Here is an 18,690-nt window from a genome sequence, read left to right on the forward strand (position 1 = left end):
TAATTAATGAAATTGATTGATACTAATTGAAATAGAGTAGGGGTCCAAATAAATAATTTCTCACAATAAGTATGCACAAAATGTGTATCTCTCACCTAGAAAAGACTACCAAGAATGTCTTCAATAATGGAAATGAGTATAATATGGTCAGAATTTTCTATTGCTGGTCATTCATAAACTAACTCAAGTAAAGCATCAGGGAATTGGGAATCTAAAAAGAAGGTGTATGACTCTGGCCTCAGCTTCACTTATAAATGGATCACATAAAACGTTTGAAGTATTAGTTAGCATAGAAACTAAGTTGGCTGATGAATTGGAGGTGACTCCTGAAATCAGATTTATAAGGGGCTATTTCAGTTTTGGTAGAAATGATAACAAACTTTTTCTGGATTGACCATCTATGGCTTGAAGGTTGCCTTCCTGCCAGTTTTGACATAGCCCAAACCAAACCATCACAGAATAATTTTTCCCTGGGTTATAATGTGCTATAGAGCTGCACATATGTGTGCATGATGGCACTGAATTTGGAAGTTCAATCTACCAAAACATTAATTAGATGACTGAAATTTCAACAAATCTTGTTTGGCTGCCAGTGGCAAAATTCATTTCTATCTCAAATTCTTCCTGCTAAATCAAAAAGCTTCTCTACCTGGAAAAGTGAGTAATACCAGTCTTATTGGAGTTGATTATACGTGTATGTTCTTAAAGTTATGAAACTGATTCTCTCAACTTTGACTGATAGAAAATATTACTGAAGGTCACGAAGGAGTGGGACTGAGATGTGAGAAGTTTAGTGGTGTAGTGTGGGAGAGGAAAGTTCCCCCTTCTTCCCTCCGACTCTATCCTCTCTCTCTCTCTCTCTCTCTCTCTCTCTCTCTCTCTCTCTCTCTCTCTCTCTCTCTCTCTCTCTCTCTCTCTCCTCTCTCTCTCTCTCTCTCTCTCTCTCTCTCTCTCTCTCTCTCTCTCTCTCTCTCTCTCTCTCTCTTTTTTTTTTTTTTTTTAAAGAAAAGCATCCTATATGTCCCTGGAAATAAAGAAAAATGAGCCACTATGTTTTGACCTAAATAACTTTCTGTGAAATTTCAATAACACAAATGTTTAATTTTTCCAAAGTATCATTATTCTCTTCATGCTGAAATCTAGAGTTTTGAGCCCATTTAAAAGAAATACTTGAAGGCAAACACAGAAGGTATGAAATTATCCACATTTCAAATTAGCTTCTCTGTATTTTATTTTAAATTTATATTCAACAAGAATGTAGTTTTATGTAATAAAGGAAATAGCTTTCTGCTCCAGTTGGTATATCACATTCTATATGTATTATCCTATTGTTTCATGATTTTTATGAACTTAGTCTCTATCTTTTAGTAAAAGTTTTAGTTCTGTACATATTTATCATGTTTATAAAATAAAGAAATTGTCATTGAAATAAATACACTGGTAATAAAAGGTTAAATCCTGAATGTCCAATTCTATTTCTTCTTGTTGACATTGACTCTATTTTCCCATGGACTGATATTAAGTCCCATGATGTATCCTGAGTCACAGAACAATATCAAGAGCTGCCACATCTACAAGTCCAGGAGAATATGCGAAATGTGTTCAAGGAGCAAAAAGACTGGAGCCATTAAACCTGGATAATAGCAAAGGCCAGAGCTATTCTACCCTTTAGCTATAAAAGAAAGTAATTAGTAATCAAGGTAATTACAGTAGCATGGGAGAGATGTTTGAATTATCTTAATGTGAAAGACACTGACCACAAATGGGGAGAGGATGTTTTGTTCCTTTTTTGCCACTGACATGCTATCTAAGCCCAGGATTAAGTCAGAAAATCCATTCTCATATGAATGCAGAAGACACACACACTCGTGTACTGACAGATGAGTGTATATGCACATATTTGGACAGCTTTCCACTGTGCTTTTCTCTGGCTATCTCAATCTGGCAGGACAACATGGGAATCTGTACTGCTGTTGGAAACAGGACAGGTCACTGGTTAGGAACCTGTCGTTATGCAACTCAGTCTTAGAAATTTGTCTAGTGCTCAGGGGAAGTGAAATGCATAGGGTCATTCTGGAAATAGCTGATCCTGGCTCTTCCTGATTTCAAGGCCAACTGCCCATCCAAAATGCACAATAATTTTCAAATACTCTCTACTCAAGGCTATTCTTCCTGGCTAAGAGGTCAGTTTTCTTTCCATTATATGAGGTCAAAGTCCAATTTGTGAATCATTAAAATTATTTCTGAAGGGAAAATGCCAGTTTCCTTTGTATTTCATACATAAATCTCAATACCCTTGTGACCCACTCAACGTGAAGACATTTAATAGCAAAATCAAAGATTTTCCTATATTCCACCCTATGAACAAAGGTTAATTTCCACCTGAATGGTCAGTATATATGGCCTTAATGCCTTTCTTTCTCACTCCCCATATCTTTTGCCAAGTCCTGCTGACAATCAATTCCCAAAATCTCTCTTAGATATAGTCCCCTCTCCTCTGACACTGCTGCCACCCTGGTTCAGACCCTTATCACTTCATTCTTGGATTATTGCTGGTTAAGTTTCCTGGTTTAAGTCTCTTTTTACTCCACTCCATTTTTTTTGCTCATCTCTCCTCACCCCCTCAAATCAATAAATTTTAGTGGCTCTTTTTTATCTTTAAAATCAAATATAAAATTCTTCTTTGAGCATTTAAAGTCCTTTATAACCTGCCCTCCTTGACAGTCTTCTTACACCTTATACTTATAACCCACACACATATTCTTTTTCCATGAAAAATATATTTCCATGTTAAAACAAAAAGCACTGCCTAGAATTTCATTCCGGTGCCACCTTCCTAGTGCCACATTCTTACGCTCTCTCTTTTAGCTTCCAACTGGCACTTCAGCTTCTGCCCAAGGTTCCAGGGCTTCGTATTGGTGAGCACCCCCCACAGCAAGTCCCTGCCCAAACATAATAACTACTGCTCTCTTACTATCTCTCTAATGTGCATGTGTGTACCTTTATCTCTCCTCCCTCTCTCTCTCTCCCCCTTTAACTCTTACAACAAGAATCAAATTAACACTACTATTCCTGAAAAGGATAAATGGACTGGCATTCCTGTGCCTTCCAGAAGCAAACATCTCAGTCTGACCTTCACTCGCTCTATTGGAATATAGGATTTTTAGGATCACTGAAATTATTTTTTTAAGCTTGTTATTTTGAAAACATATGCACGGATAATATATACATAATGGATATGTACATACATACATACATATAAATACATATATAATGTATACATAAACATATTTATACAATTCTCTCACTGCACAAGAAAAATCAGATCAAAAAAGAAAGTAAATAAGCAAGAAAACAAAATGCAAGTGAACAACAACAAAAAAAAGTAAGAATGCAATGTTATGATCCACACTCAGTTCTCACAGTCCTCTCTCTGGATGCAGGTGGCTCTCTCCATCACCAGATCATTGGAACTGGCATCAGTCATCTCATTGTTGGAAAGAGCCATGTCCATCAGAATTGATCATCATATAATCTTGCTGTTGCCATGTATATTGATCTCCTGGTTCTGCTCATTTCACTCAGCATCAGTTCCTGTTAGTCTCTCCAGGCCTTTCTGAAATCATCCTGCTGGTCATTTCTTACAGAGCAATAATATTCCATAACATTCATATACCCTAACTTATTCAGCCATTTACCAGCTGATAGGCATCCACTCAGTTTCCAGTTTCTTGCCACTACAAAAGGGCTGCCACAGACATTTTTTGCACATGTGGGTCCTTTTCCCTCCTTTAAGATCTCTTTAGGATATAGGCCCAGTAGAGGACACGTTTCCCCCCTCTCTGCTTTATATATATGAAAAATGATCATCTTATCTGGCATTTGTTAAGTTCAGAATAAAAGATGCTTCTCAAGGCCAGAGACTGTTGGCATTTTGTATAATGCCTCGCACCAGGTTGTTATTCAGTGTTTCAGTTTCCCTATTTAGGGTTTTCTTGATAAGACAGGGGAGTGATCTTCCATTTTTTTCTCTAACTCATTTTTCAGATGACGGAACTGTGACAAACAGAATAAAGAATCTTGCCGAGGACCACACAAGTCTTAAGTGTCCGAGGCTGTATATGAAGTCAGAAAGTTGGGTCATCCTACTCTAGGGCCAGAGCTCTGTCCACTGTGCTATCCAGTAGCCTGCCTGGCACACAGTACACACTTCATGATTACATTTTCAATCACATTCTTATTCTTAGAAGATGGTTTGTTCTTTGTGAGCTGCTTCGGTTAAAAATACGTATTTCCCAGTGGCCAGCCTTCTGGAGCTAATTGTCTCCAAATCCAGCGGAGGTGCTCCCAGGGAAAGTGGCACCTGTGAGTGCTCCCTTGAACTTAGACTAGATGCCATCCAGGCCATATTGCCCAGAGATAGCTCAGAGGCAGTGCAAATGGCACCCCAAGGTGGTCACTAAAGTAAAGGTATCAACAGCTAAAGTCCCCCACAGGGTACTGGAGTCAGCTGAAACAGGCTACTGATTGGTAAATAAACTGTTAAACGTTCAGACTCCATGGCACAGGGCATAGAACACGGCATGAAGTCAAGAGGGGCTGAATTCAAATCTGGTGTCAGACATTGAACATTTATTAGCTGTGCCATCTGTCACTTAACCCCGGTTACTTCACCAAAAGAATTGTTTTCAGTTTGAGCATTTACAGCACAGAAATGAGTCAATGTTACAAATCAGGTTTGGCTTCTCGTCTCCTTGAAAGCAGCTGCTGAGCCTTGTGTGCACAATCCTGAGGCTGCCTCTTCTCCCAGTCATTCCCCTTTTCCCTTGCCCCCTCGCCTCCAGCACTGTCTCTCACCTGAGGGATTTTGAAAACTTACCTCTTCATTATAAGACATTATGTGCCAGACACTGTGCTCTGGGGGACACTAAGCCTGTCTGTGGCCCCCAAGGAGTTCACATTCGAATGGAAGGAAACATCATCTGAGAATGGGCTGTGTCCAGTGCGGGGAAGGCCACAAGGCCAGTGCTCTGGGCTATGAAGGACACAGATGGACACAGAGTACAAAAAGACAGGAAAAGGAGCAGGAGGCCAGGCGAATTTAGGCCTTTGAAAGTTAGGTGGGATTTTCTCCTATTTGATCCTGGAGGCCACAGGGAGCCTCTGGGAGTAGGGGTAGAGCCAACCTGCCCAAGGAAACACGGATAGGAGTGGGGAAGTCTGTATATCGGGTGATTGGTTCTGCCCCAGAATGCCCACTCTGTTGTGGGAGAGGGGACAGTCTGTGAAGATGGAAGTGTCAAGTCTGAGTGTCAAGTCATCTCAAGGAGATGAGGAAAAGGCACTAATTCTTTTTTTCCCCTCAATCATATTTTATTTTTTCAAAAACATGTAAAGATAGCTTTCAATATTCATTTTTGTAAAACTTTTGTGTTTTAAATTTTTTCTCCCTCTCTCCCTCTTCTCACCCCCCCCAAGACTGCAAACAATCTGAGAGAGGTTAAATGTGTGCAATCCTCTTAAATTTATTTCCTAATTTGTCATGTTGTGCAAGAAATTCAGACCAAAAGGAGGAAAAAACCACAAGAAAGAAAAACCAACCAACCAAACAAGCTAAAAACACTATGCTTTGATCCACATTCAGTTGCCATACTTCTCTCTCTGAATACAGATGGCACTTTTCATCCCAAGGCAAGGATGATGGGACTCCAGAGGAGAATGGGAAAATCTGGAAGAGGAATGGTGTGTGTATGGGAAAAGCAATGAGCTATTTTTTAAATTCAAGATGTCCAGCAGAAAGTTAGTGATACAAAACTGGAATTCTGGAGACAAGGTTAAAGCCAGAAAAATGGATCAAGTAAACATCATGTTGAATCTATGGGAGCTGATGAGATCACGAAGGGAGAGACATTTGGAGGAGGCACAAAATTAGTGAGTGTAACCATGAAGATATTGTGGACAGACCATCACGATAAAGCAAGTCATAGGAATTTTTTGGTTTCCCAACATATATGAAAGCTATATTTATATTATACTTAATTATAAGGTATACAATAGTACTATGTCTTTTAAAATGTACATACCTTAATTAAAAAATGCTTCATTGCTTAAAAAATGCTAGCCAACATCTGTACCTTCAGCAAATTATAATATTTTTGCTGATCTGGTCTTGTCTTGATGTTGATGGCTACTGACTGATCAGGGGGGTGGCTGCTGAAGGGTGGGGTGGCTCTGACAGTTTCTTAAAATAAGCACCAGGAAGTACGCCACATTGACTGATTTCTCCTTCCGTCCAAGATTTCTCCATAGCCTATGATGCTGTTGATAGCATTTAAGCCACATTAGGACTTCGTTCAAAATTGGAGTCAATGCTCTGAAATCCTGCTGCAGCTTTATCAGTGAAGTATATGTAATATTCTTCTAGATTGTGGTGACTCAGGGATTAGGGAGGAAGGACCAAGGGGGTGGGGAAGGAGAGAGAGAGAGAGAGAAAAAGAAGGGAAGATAGGAGAAGAGAGACAGAGAGAAAAAGAGAGAGACAGAGGTGGGGAGGATGGGAGAAAGAGAAAGGAAACAGCTGGTCAGTGGAACAGCCAGAATACACACAACTTTTATTAAGTTCACCAATTCATATGGGTACAGTTTGTGGCACGCCAAAACAATCATAATGGTAACATCAAAGATCCCTGATCACAGATCACTCCAACAGATATAATAATAATGAAAAAGGTTGTATTATTACAAGGATTACCAAAATGTGGCACACAATGTGAGCACAGGCTGTTGGAAAATAGCTCTGACAGACTTGCTCAATGCAGGTTTGTCATAAACCTTCAATTTGTAATAAAAAATAAACAAGAATGCACCACCTGAGAAGTACAACAAAGGAAAATGCAACAAAATGAGGTTCGCTTGTCCAATAGAATGTGGACAAAATTATGAAGTGGTTTTCTCAGTCACTATGCAGCTACAAGGATGCTTATGTAAGGTTTACTGGCTCTTGATTCTATTTGTTTGACACAACACTACAATGGAGGACTATTTCCAAGATGAAATCAGTCAGGCAGTCATCAAGCATTTATCAAGCACTTAGCACATGCCAGGCAATGTACAAAGCACAGGAATACAAATACAGAGTTCTTATCCCCCTTTTGCAGTTGAGGAAATTGAAGCAGATGAAATTCTCAGCTGAATTTCACCTCCACCAAGAAGCCTTTCCTGATTCTACTTAATTACAGTGCCTTCCTTCCACTATTTCCTATTTGTCTACAGCTTGTTTATACACGGCTATTTGCATGCTGTACCCCACATCAAGGCTGTGAGTTCCTTAAGGACCTTTCTTTCGCTTTATTTCTATTCTTGGCTTAGCATTGGCATGTAGTATGTGCTTTACAAAAGTCAGTGAAAATGCCTGGATTTAGGAAATGGAGTGACTTGTATAAGGAAGAGCAAAGAAATGACAACTACTGGAGGGGATAAAGGAAAATAAGCACACTAATGAATTATTGATGGAGTAGTGAATAGATTAGGCCATCCGAGAATATAATTTGAAACTATGTCCAAAGGGCTATAACTGTTCATATCCTTTGGCCCAGCAGTAGCACTTCTAGGTCTTTATACAAAGAGATCAAATAAAAGGACCTATATGTACAAAAATATTTATAGCAGCTCCTTTTATATAAATAGTATTCTATTTTTTTCAATTACTTGTAAAGACAATTTTCATTGTTCAATTTTATAAGATTTTGAGTTCCAAGTTTTTCTCCCTCCCTCCATTCTCTTCCCTCCTTCCCAAGACAGCAAGGAATCTGATATAGGTTATTCATGGAGCATCTGGAATACATATGTAGTATCTTTTGTGGAAGCAAAGAAGTGGAAATAAAGGGAATGTTCATCAAGTAGGGAATGGCTGAACAAGTTGTGATATATGATTGCGATAAGAGTATTATTATGTCGTGGGAAATGATTAAGAGTTGGTTTCAGAAAAACAGCAAGACCTGCATGAACAAATGCAAAATTAAGTGAGAAAAATTAGGAGATCATTGTTCACAGTCACCACAATGTTGTAATGATGCTCAGCGGTGAAATATTTGGCTGATCTGATCAATACAATTACCCAAGATAATTCCAATGATTCATGATGAAATAAAGCTATCATCCTCCAGAGAGAGAACTGAAGAATTGAGTGAAAACTGAAGTATAATTTTCTCACTTTCCTCATTTTTCTGGCTTTTTAAAAATATGGCTGATGTGGAAATGTTTTTCATGAGAAAAAAGAATATGTGTATAAGCATAAGGTATAAGAAGACTGGCAAGGAGGGCAGGTCATAAAGGACTTTGAATGCCCCCAAAAGGTTTTATTGATCCTGAAGGTGAACCACTAAAGTTTATTGATTTGAGAAGAGATGAGTGAAGAATGGAATAGAATAAAATGAGATTTAAGCCTGGAAGTCCAATCAGCAGGTAACTGAAATAATCTAAGCATGAAGTGAGAAAGGTCTGAACAGAGGGACAGCAGTATCAGAGGAGATAAGACATCTAAGAGAGATGTTGGAAAAGTAACATTAGTAGGACTTGGCAAAAGATATGGGGAATGAAAGAGGAGGGAGTTAAGGAAATTTGGCATGTGAAAGTAGGTTACTGGGATGATGGACAATAAGAGGGAAGTTAGGAAAAGGGCTTGGGGGAAAATAATGAATTCTATTTTGGACATAGATTTAAGATGTCTTAAGGAGACATTTAGCTCAAGATGTTCAATAGGTAGTGAAGGTATGATACTGGAGATCAGCAGATAATAAAGAATCACCACTGAAATGATCATTTTAATCCATAGAAGCTGATGAGATCACTAAGGGAAATGGTACAGATGGAGAACAAAGATATCCCTAAGACAGAGCTGTGTGGGAACCTTACTGTCATCAAGAAAAACCCCAAGAACAACAAAGTCAAAACTTGGAGTTTCCAGGTCAAAGAAAAATATTGCAAACAGCCACAAAAACTTCTTAAAGTACCAAGAAACCATAGCCAGGATCAAATATGATTTACTAGTAGTAGTAGTTGTTCTCAGTCCCTCAGCCATGTACATCTCTTCCTGACACCACAGATCAGAGCCCACCAGGCCCTTTTATACTCTACTATCTCAAGTCTGTCCATGTTCATTGCTTCCATGACTCACTCTCTCTCTCTCTCCATCTCATCCTCTGTCATTTCATTTTCCTTTTTGCCTTCAATATTTCCCAACATCAGGGTTTTTTCCCAACGAGTCTTGTCTTTCTCATTATGTGGACAAAGTATTTAAGCTTCAATTTCAGTATTTGAACTTCTAGTGAATAGCCTGAATTAATTTAAGTATTGGCTGACCTGACCTCCACATTATAAAAGAGACTCTCCAGCACCACAATTCAAAAATGTCAAGTGCTTTCTTATTTATAATCTAGCTCTCATAGTCATTCATGACTAGTTTTAACTAAACAGACCTTTACTGGCAAGTTGATGTCTCTGCTTTTTAATATACTATCCAGATTTGCAGTAGAGAGCAATATCACGAAATATGAGAGGAATGTCTCCATGAAGAAAGGATGATGAATAGTATTAAATGCCACAGATAAGTAGAAAAGCATTAGGAGTGAGAAAAGACCATCAGATATGGTGATTAAAAAAATATGATGGCTGAAAGTGTTCTCTAATATTTCTAGTGGAGTGAAAAGGTTGAAGGTCAGAGTTGAAGAATATATAGAGAGAAAAAGAAGTAGAAGCCACAAGAATGAACTCAGGGATAGTAGCTAGGAAAGGAAGAAGAATTATAGATTGACCATTTTGGGGATGGGTGGTAAGGTCCAGTGAAGATTTCTTTTTAAAGGATGAGAGATCCACACAAATAAAGTCAGATCTAACCAACTGGAAAAATATTAAGTGCTCTTGGATAGATCGAGCAAATATAATAAAGATGACACTACATAAACTAACCTATTTATTTAGTGCTATATCGATCAAAAAACTATTTTAATGATCTAGAAAAAATAACAAAATTCATCTGGAAGAACAAAAGGTCAAGACTTTCAAGGAAATTAATGAAAAAAAATCAAATGAAGGTGGCTTAGCTATACCAGATCTAAAACTATATTATAAAGCAGCGGTCACCAAAACCATTTGGTATTGGCTAAAAAATAGACTAGTTGATCAATGGAATAGGTTCAATTCAAAGGACAAAATAGTAACTTTAAAAATCTAGCGTTTGACAAACCCAAAGACCCCAGCCTTTGGGATAAGAATTCACTGTTTGAAAAAAAAAACTGCTGGGAAAACTGAAAATTAGTATGGCAAAAACTAGGCATTGACCTACACTTAACATCGTACACCAAGATAATATCAAAATGGGTTGATGAGCTAGACAAAGAATGAGATTAAAAATAAATTAGAGTAACATAGGATACCTCTCAGACTTGTGGAGGAGGAAGGAATTTGTGACCATTATTGATAACAAAATAGATAATTTTGATTATATCAAATTATATCAAATTGAAAAGCTCTTGTACAAACAAAGCTAATGGAGACAAGATTAGAAGGGAAACAATGACAATTTTTACAGTCAAAGGTTCTGATAAAGGCCTTATTTCCAAAATATATAGAGAATTTACTCTAATTTATAAGAAATCAAGCCATTCTCCAATGGATCAAAGGATATTGGTCAAAGGATATGAACAATTTTCAGATGAAGAAATTGAAACTATTTCTAGCCATATGAAAAGATGCTCCAATTCATTATTAATCAAGAGAAATGCAAATTAAGACAACTCTGAGGTACCACTACACACCTCTCAGATTGGCTAAGATGACAGGAAAACATAACGACGAATGTGGGAAAACTGGGACACTGGTACATTATTGGTGGAATTGTGAATACATCCAGCCATTTTGGAGAGCAATTTGGAACTATGCTCAAAGAGTTATCAAACTGTGCATACCCTCTGATGCAGCAGTGTTACTACTGGGCTTATATCCCAAAGAGATCTTAAAGAAGGGAAAGGGACCTGTATGTGCCAAAATGTTTGTGGCAGTCCTCTTTGTAGTGACCAGAAACTGGAAACTGAGTAGATGCCCCTTGGTTGGAGAATGGCTGAATAAACTGTGGTATATAAATATTATGGAATATTATTGTTCTGTAAGAAATGACCAAGAGGATGATTTTAGAAAGGCCTGGGGAGACTTAACACGAACTGATACTGAATGAAATGAGCAGGACCAGGAAATCATTATATATTTCAACAACAATACTATATGATGATCAATTCTGATGGACATAGCCCTCTTCAACAATGAGATGAACCAAATCAGTTCTATTTGTTCAATAATGAATAGAACCAGCTACAGCCAGTGAAAGAACTCTAGGAAATGAATGTGAACCACTATATAGCATTTCCAATCCCTCTGTTTTTGTCTGCCTACATTTTTTATTTCCTTCACAGGTTAATTGTGCATTATTTCAAAGTCCAATTCTTCATGTGCAGCAAAATAACTATATGAACATGTAGACATATATTGTATTTAACATATACTTTAATATATTTAATATGTATTGGTCTACCTGCCATCTGGGGGAAGGGATGGGGGGAAGGAGGGAAAAATTGAAACAAAAGGTTTTGCAATTGTCAATGCTGAAAAATTACCCATGCATATATCTTGTAAATAAAAAACTATAATAAATTTTTTTTTAAAAATTTTAAAAAAGGATGCGAGATTTGGCCATACTTAAAAGGCAGTGGTTATGGGCCGATAAAAAGGGCAAAAAGCTGTCCTTGAACTCGAGGTCCTCCAGACTAATGCTTATGATGGACAAATTACTTAACTTTTCACAGGGCTCAGTTATCTCTGGTCTTTTCCAGTTCTAAATCAATGAACTAATGAACATTACATTACACTGACCAGGAAGGTCATCCTTCCATAAGAAAATGGAAGGACAAAATGCTGACAGAAACTTGGAGAGAAAACTGAAAAACTCTTATTTTATGTTTTGAAATCAGTTTAAAATTAAAGTTACAAATCAAGATTAGTCATATTGTTATTTAATATATTTAATATAAAGTTTAAAGTATTTAAAATTGTTAAATGAAGATGAAACTTATTATCAATAAGAAAGAAACACCAATTTCCTCCACATTTTGAAAGTTGAAGTTATTATTTAAACAAGCCATCAGAGAAAATTCCACCAGATATTTGATAGAGCTATTCAGATAAGAGAACTCTGATGATTGAAAGTGTTCTCTAATATTTCGTCAAGTGAAAAGGTTCTCTAAGTTCTGTATCACACTTCTATGACAACATTTATAGCCTCAGCCTCTAAGCAAACAAATCCAATTAATTCATAGGCAACTTCCTTCTCCAAGTGAATTTTTTAATATTTAGAATGGAAAGAGAATCAATATGTGCTAGTCTAATGAGTATTTTCTACATATCACCAAACTATAACACCTGGAATTATCTCCTTCTGCCACAGAATTGATTCACCTCCTAAAGCAAGGCAGGCTAATCCAAAGAGGGGATATACTGATATCAGAACACCTGAGTGAGACTTCGGGGTTCAGCCTTGAGCTCCAAAGTCAGCCAGCTATCTGACCATGCAAAAACATCTGTTGCACCTCTCGTTTCCTCATATGTTAATGAGATAAAACTCATCTACCTTGCCCTATTAAACTGTATAGTGCAAGGGCCTGAGTTATAGAATGATGAAATAAGAAAAGGATGAGGTTGGATGGTATTGACAGCTATACTCTCTGATGTTCTTTTTCTACAGGGGTGACAACAGTAGAGTAAGACTGAGGAGAAAATCCTCTGGATTGAATCCCCACTTTAGGACATGGCAAAAGGCAGCCAGGGAATGCAGTGAAAAGAGTGCTAGACTTGGGGTCAGAAGGACCTGAATTCAAATCTAGCTCTGTAATTCTTGGCAAGTCACTCAGCCTAAGTTTCTTCAGTTGAGGGAAGGGAATGGACATGATAGACCTTCAGGTTTCTCAACCTATAATCCTGCAATTCTCCATTTTCATGGAGCCGAATAAAAATGTTTGCATATACTGTGAGCAAGCAAGAGCAAGTCCATGCGTTCCAGAGCCATGGCAAGAGGCAGGATTCTCAAACTTCTATTTCTGTCACTTCCTGGCATGTAGCCTCAGGTGGGTCCCATCATCTCGTAAAGCTTCAGTTTTCCTAATCTATTAAATGGAACAGCCAATCTACTTCCCTGGATAAAGGAAGCAATATACTTTAAAATGCTTTGTGAATACAAGGTGCTCCATAAATGGACAGCTGTGAATTTTTTTTACAATTTCCACTCGAGTCCTCTTCCCATGCCATTTTCTGACAGAGGGTGACCTTGTGAACTTTTAGAAGGCAACGCCAGACAAGGACAGACTCTGGCAGGTGCTACTAAGGGCCAGAGAGAGACAAGGCGCTGGCTTCAGAGGAAATCATCCAGGCAAGCTCATAAAGATTAAAGGCCAGAAAATGCAGCCAAAGACTGCATGCGGCCTCAGAAATTCACAAAAACTAATCAGCTCCATCATGGCAGGACTGAGGCTGGACCTGAAGGCACCCATGTGTGGAAGGACTTTTTTAATACTTGAAAAGGACAGGAGGAAGTATGCGTGTGCGAGGGCATGTGTCTGTGTCACATCCAAGACAGACCCCATTCTTCCAAGTACTCAAGCATTGGCAGCCCCTTTCTGGTGCCTCACCAATAATAGCCTGAGAACATTTCCAGCTAGGAGCAAGTTGTCAGCTATTCCCCCCAACAAGGCGTGTTTACCTTTCAGATGGTTTTCATGGCTCTGTTTGCCCAGATGTTCGTTTGGGGTAAGCCCCCAGGGCTCTCTTCCCTCATGTGCCCCCCCCTTAATTTGGTTCTGATTTCACTGCAGAGGTCTCTGACAGAATCTCTCCTATAGGAGCGAATTCCAGACAATGTACTATGATATCAGAATCATATTATGACTTCAGCACCAGACTGGATAATAAGGAGACAGAATAAGAGGGGCTGGGCCCTCTGGGAAACTACAAGACATAAAAGACATGGGCTAGAGAATCCAAAAGAGGCAAAACGGTCTTCCTCTAAAATTTCACCCTGATCTAGGGGCAATTTTGTTGTTCAGACATGTCTGACTCTTCATGACCCCATCTGGGGTTTTCTTGGCAGAGATACTGGAGTGGTTTGGCCCTTTCCTTTTCCAGCAGATGAGGAAACTGAGGCAAACAAGGTTAAATGACTTGTCCAGGGTGACACAGCTCATGTATCTCCAGCTGGATTTGAACTCAAGTCCTCATGATTCGAGGCCCAGCACTTGATCCACTGCACCACCCACATGCCCTCTGTAACGTAGTAACACTACATCTACTCTAGATGTACACCCACATCATCATCCTAACCATCTTGTCTCAAAAACAGTCTACAGAAACCAGGCTGCTATTTGTGTGTGAATATGGGAATGTTCATGTTTGCATGTGAAAACCTTTTTGAAAATGATTGTACAGTTGACTCATCAGTGCCAGGTGCAGCAACTGCAAGGGGGCACAGCCAGTCAGTGGAGGGGGGGGGTATAAGCGAGTAAACCAAGGCAGGCTCCTGGAATTGCTGGGGGGGCATCTGGAGAACCACTGAGACATAGGACTTTGTGGGGATAACCTGGAACAAGTCAATGGGGGAGCACCTCAGAGATCGAGGCTCAGTTCTGCCTAAGTACTGAGAACTGCTTGGAACTGGGGATATGGAAAAATGTGCTGACTGGACCCCAGTTAATCTTTTGAGGACAAGTAGGGGTGTTACGTCAATTTTAAAAGGTTCTACTCTCACTCTTGGACTCTGAATGATAGTTACTTCTTTTTGGAGTATGAAAACTGATTATTTCTCTGATATTATTAATGACTAACTGATATATTAGGACCAAGTTTTTTCTACTTTTCTCCTTCCTTATCCAGAAAACAACCAGTATGGAAAATCTTAGGCCAAGATCTAATCAAAAAGTAAAAGAAATTCTAGATTTAGGATAAGAAGTGAATTCCTGCTCATTGTGTTTATGCAGATAGGTCTGAGAAATTTTGATTTTCCTTTTTGTCAGACAGATGATAAGGAAGTTAATAAGCCTCTTTGACAAAGATTTGGATAATCCAAGTCATATACCTCAAGACCTTCACTGTAATGTAGCCTAGCCTCTCATTGCAATATTCATTTTCTCATCAATTGTTAATCAATCAGTGTTCATTACCACTCTGCTCTTCAAAGGGCATATAAACTGTGAGCCCACTAATATGAGGTTCCTTTGGTCTAAGAGAAACAGCCAAATAGTCATCCTTTTATTAATATATGTGCTAGCCTTATTAATAAAACAATTAAATTATTCAGAAATTACATCTCTCAAATCTTTTTAAGTGCAACAGTTTATGGCAACCATGAGAGGTCTGGTGTAAGGTATCCTAGAAAATACCTTTGAGTGCACATAGGTGAATTTTGGTCACCTAGGAAGGGGGCCTTTTCTCAGAAACTTTTACGTAGAGATTTTAACTCCTCAATCTGAAACTTTTAACCTTCAGTCATCTTTGGATAAGCATATATTGTCATTATGTGTATTCTAATTATTTGAATTATAGCTTTCTGAATTTTTCACTCTCATAAGTAGAAGGTCCTCTTCACAAGGCTACAGGGACACATGTTATACACAAATGAAACTGCTAAAGAGAGCTTTGAAAAGAAGTTGTATTTGAATCAAAATTGAGTTTTCAGGATTGCTGACAGTTTATTGTGAGGTTTGCCCCCTAGAAGCTTGAAATTAGAAATCTGAACCATTTTGATCTTGCTATAATTAAACAAGTATGGATCAAAGCTCCTTGGAGATAGAGTTCAACTGAAAGTGCTAGGTTTAAAATTCAGCAGCGAGATAAAAAGAGAAATCCCATTTAAAATAACTGTAGATAATATAAAATATTTGGAAGTCTACAGGCCAAGTCAAATTCAGGAACTATATGAACATAATTACAAAACACTTTTCACACAAATACAAGCTAGATCTAAGCAATTGGAAGAATATCAAGTGCTCATGGGTAGGCCAAACTAATATAATAAAAATGACTATTTATTCTAAATAATCTACTTATTCAGTGACATACCAATAAAGCTGCTAAGAAATTACTTTGCAAGCTAGAAAAAAATAATTACAAAATTCATCTGAAAATACAAAAAGTCAAGAATTTCAAGGGAATAGAGAAAAAAAATACCAAGGAAGGTGAGCTAAAACTATATAATAACGTAGTAGTCAACAAAACCATTTGGTACTGGCTAAGAAACAGAGTAGTGAATCAGTAAAATAAGTTAGGTTCATAAGACACAATAGTCAATGCCTATAGTGGTCTAGTGTTTGATAAACCTAAAGACAATAGCTCAACTATTCAACAAAAATTGCTGAGAAAGCTGGAAAATAGTTTTGCATAAACTAGGCACTGACCAAGATAAGATCAAAATGGGTTCATGATTTAAGTATAAAGGGTGATACTATGAGCAAATCAGAAGAACAAGGGATAGTCTACCTTTCAGATATGTGGAGAAGGAAGGAATTTATGGCCAAAGAAGAACTAGAGAACATTATAAAATGCAAAATGGATAATTTTTATTACATTAAGTTAAAAGGTTTTGTACAAACAAAACCAACACACCAAGATTAGAACAGAAGCAGAAAGCTAAGAAAAAAATTTACATTCAGTACTTCTGATGAAGGCCTCATTTCTAAACTATATAGAGAATTGACTTAAATTTATAAGGATATAAGCCATTCTTTTATTGATAGTCAAAAAATATGAACAGACAATTTTCAGATGAAGAAATTAAAGTCATTTCCAATCATATGAAAAAATGTTCTAAATCATTATTGATTAGAGAAATGCAAATTAAGACAACTCTGAGGTACCACTTCATCCTGCTTAGATTGGCTAACATGACAGGAAAAAATAACAAATACTGGAAAGGACATGGGAAAACTGGGACAGTAATGCATTGTTGGTGGAGTTGTGAACAGCAATTTGGAATTATGCCCAAAGAGTTATCAAACTGCATACCAGATCCAGTAGTGTTTCTACTGGACTTGTATCCCAAAGACATCCTAAAAGCAATGAAATGTGCATGTGCAAAAAATGTTCGTAGCAGCCCTTTCTGTAGTGACAAGGAACTGAAAATTGAGTGGATGGATGCCCATCATCTAGGGAATGGCTGAATAAGTTACAGTATAAGAATGTAATGGAATATTATTATTCTGTAAGAAATCTTGAGCAGGCTGACTTCAGAAAGACCTGGAAAGACCTACATGGAATGATGCTGAATGAAGTGAGTAGTACTAAGTAATACCAAGAGGTACACAGGAACAAGAAGATTCTGTGATGATCAAGTGTGATGGACACAGTTCTTTTCAACAATGAGGGTTCTCAAGGCAATTCCAAAAGACTTATGATAGAAAGTGTTATCCACATCCAGAGAGAGAACTATGGAGACTGATTGTGGATCAAAGCAAAGTATTTTTACCTTTGTTGTTGTCGTCATTGTTGGTTTGCTTTTCTTTCTTGTGTTTTTTTTCCTATTTTGATTTGATTTTTATTGTGCAGCATGACAAATATGGAAATATATTTAGAAGAATTGCACATATTTAATCTATATTGAATTGCCTGCTGTCTTGGGGAAGGGAAAAGAGGGAAAGAGAGAAAATATGGAATACAAGGTTTTGCAAAGATGAATGTTAAAAATTATATGCATGTATTTGGAAAAATAAAATACTATTTAAAAAAACAATTTGAAAGGCATCTGCATTCCAAATGTTCATTTGGACTATTTGTATTTCCCTTCCCTCTGGTGGTAAACCCTTCCAAGTTTGTGCTGCTCTAATTAGCCACAGTTGGACACACTGTACTTTGATTCTAACATGATGATGTTATTTTGGTTGATGGATGATGTCATCCTTCCAGAACTAAGGAAGTGACCAACTAACATTATAATTTTTAAAGTGCTATTGAAATAGGATTTAGAGTCTGGAGGCTAAAGTTTGCATTCCATGATAGTCGTCATCCTGTTCTTTATCTTGTCACTGGACCCAGGTGTGGCTCTGGAGAAGACAGGGAGGTTGGTAACTTGGCACATCCTACCCCCACCATATGTCATGGCATCACCTCCCTGATGTCATGATTCTCTTTGAGAACAAAGGACAAATAGCAATTCATGCTATGTACTAGCTATATGACATCGCTGTTTCTGTGAGCTTCTGCTTCCTTCTCTCCAAAATAGTGATTATAATAATACCTTCCAGATCTCTATCTCAAAGAGCTATTGTGGGAAAAATAGTCAAAAACTTTTAAGATATGACAGAAATATGAATTCTTATTCATCTAAAAACACTTCATTTAAAAAATCACAATACGAGGTCAGCTGTTAAGACTTCAGATTATGTGAACAATGATCACTTTCATCTAAATCCAACATACAGAATCCTTAGAAGCTACTGAAACACACAGCACTAGGCAAAGCAGCAGAAACATTGCTTTCAGCTCCCCCTTGTGATAACAAGTCAGTGCTAAACATTTTCCTTTTGGAAACCTTGCAGATGCGAAGCTGGCAATTTCAAATGGTCTTTTGGGGAAATTACAAATGATGATTTACCCACCCAAGCT

The 18,690-nt window shown here is 37.8% G+C and overlaps 1 protein-coding gene across 9 annotated transcripts in view; it reads right to left on the minus strand.

Annotated features, from left to right (window-relative positions):
• Window positions 1-18,690, minus strand: part of OSBP2 (oxysterol binding protein 2) — a 249,736-nt gene that overhangs the window by 163,384 nt on the left and 67,662 nt on the right. For 2 of the 9 annotated variants that reach the window (XM_074293766.1, XM_074293748.1), the window contains exon 1: window positions 13,802-13,932. The exons of 6 other annotated variants lie outside the window; for them this stretch is intronic. The gene's annotated coding sequence lies outside the window, so the exon portion shown is untranslated. Of the gene's footprint in view, window positions 1-13,801; window positions 13,933-18,690 lie in introns of those variants that run through there. One more of the 9 variants, XM_074293722.1, reaches the window with a different exon arrangement.

The sequence above is a fragment of the Sminthopsis crassicaudata genome, chromosome 1 (assembly GCF_048593235.1).
Source record: "Sminthopsis crassicaudata isolate SCR6 chromosome 1, ASM4859323v1, whole genome shotgun sequence".
NCBI classification, from domain to species: domain Eukaryota; kingdom Metazoa; phylum Chordata; class Mammalia; order Dasyuromorphia; family Dasyuridae; genus Sminthopsis; species Sminthopsis crassicaudata.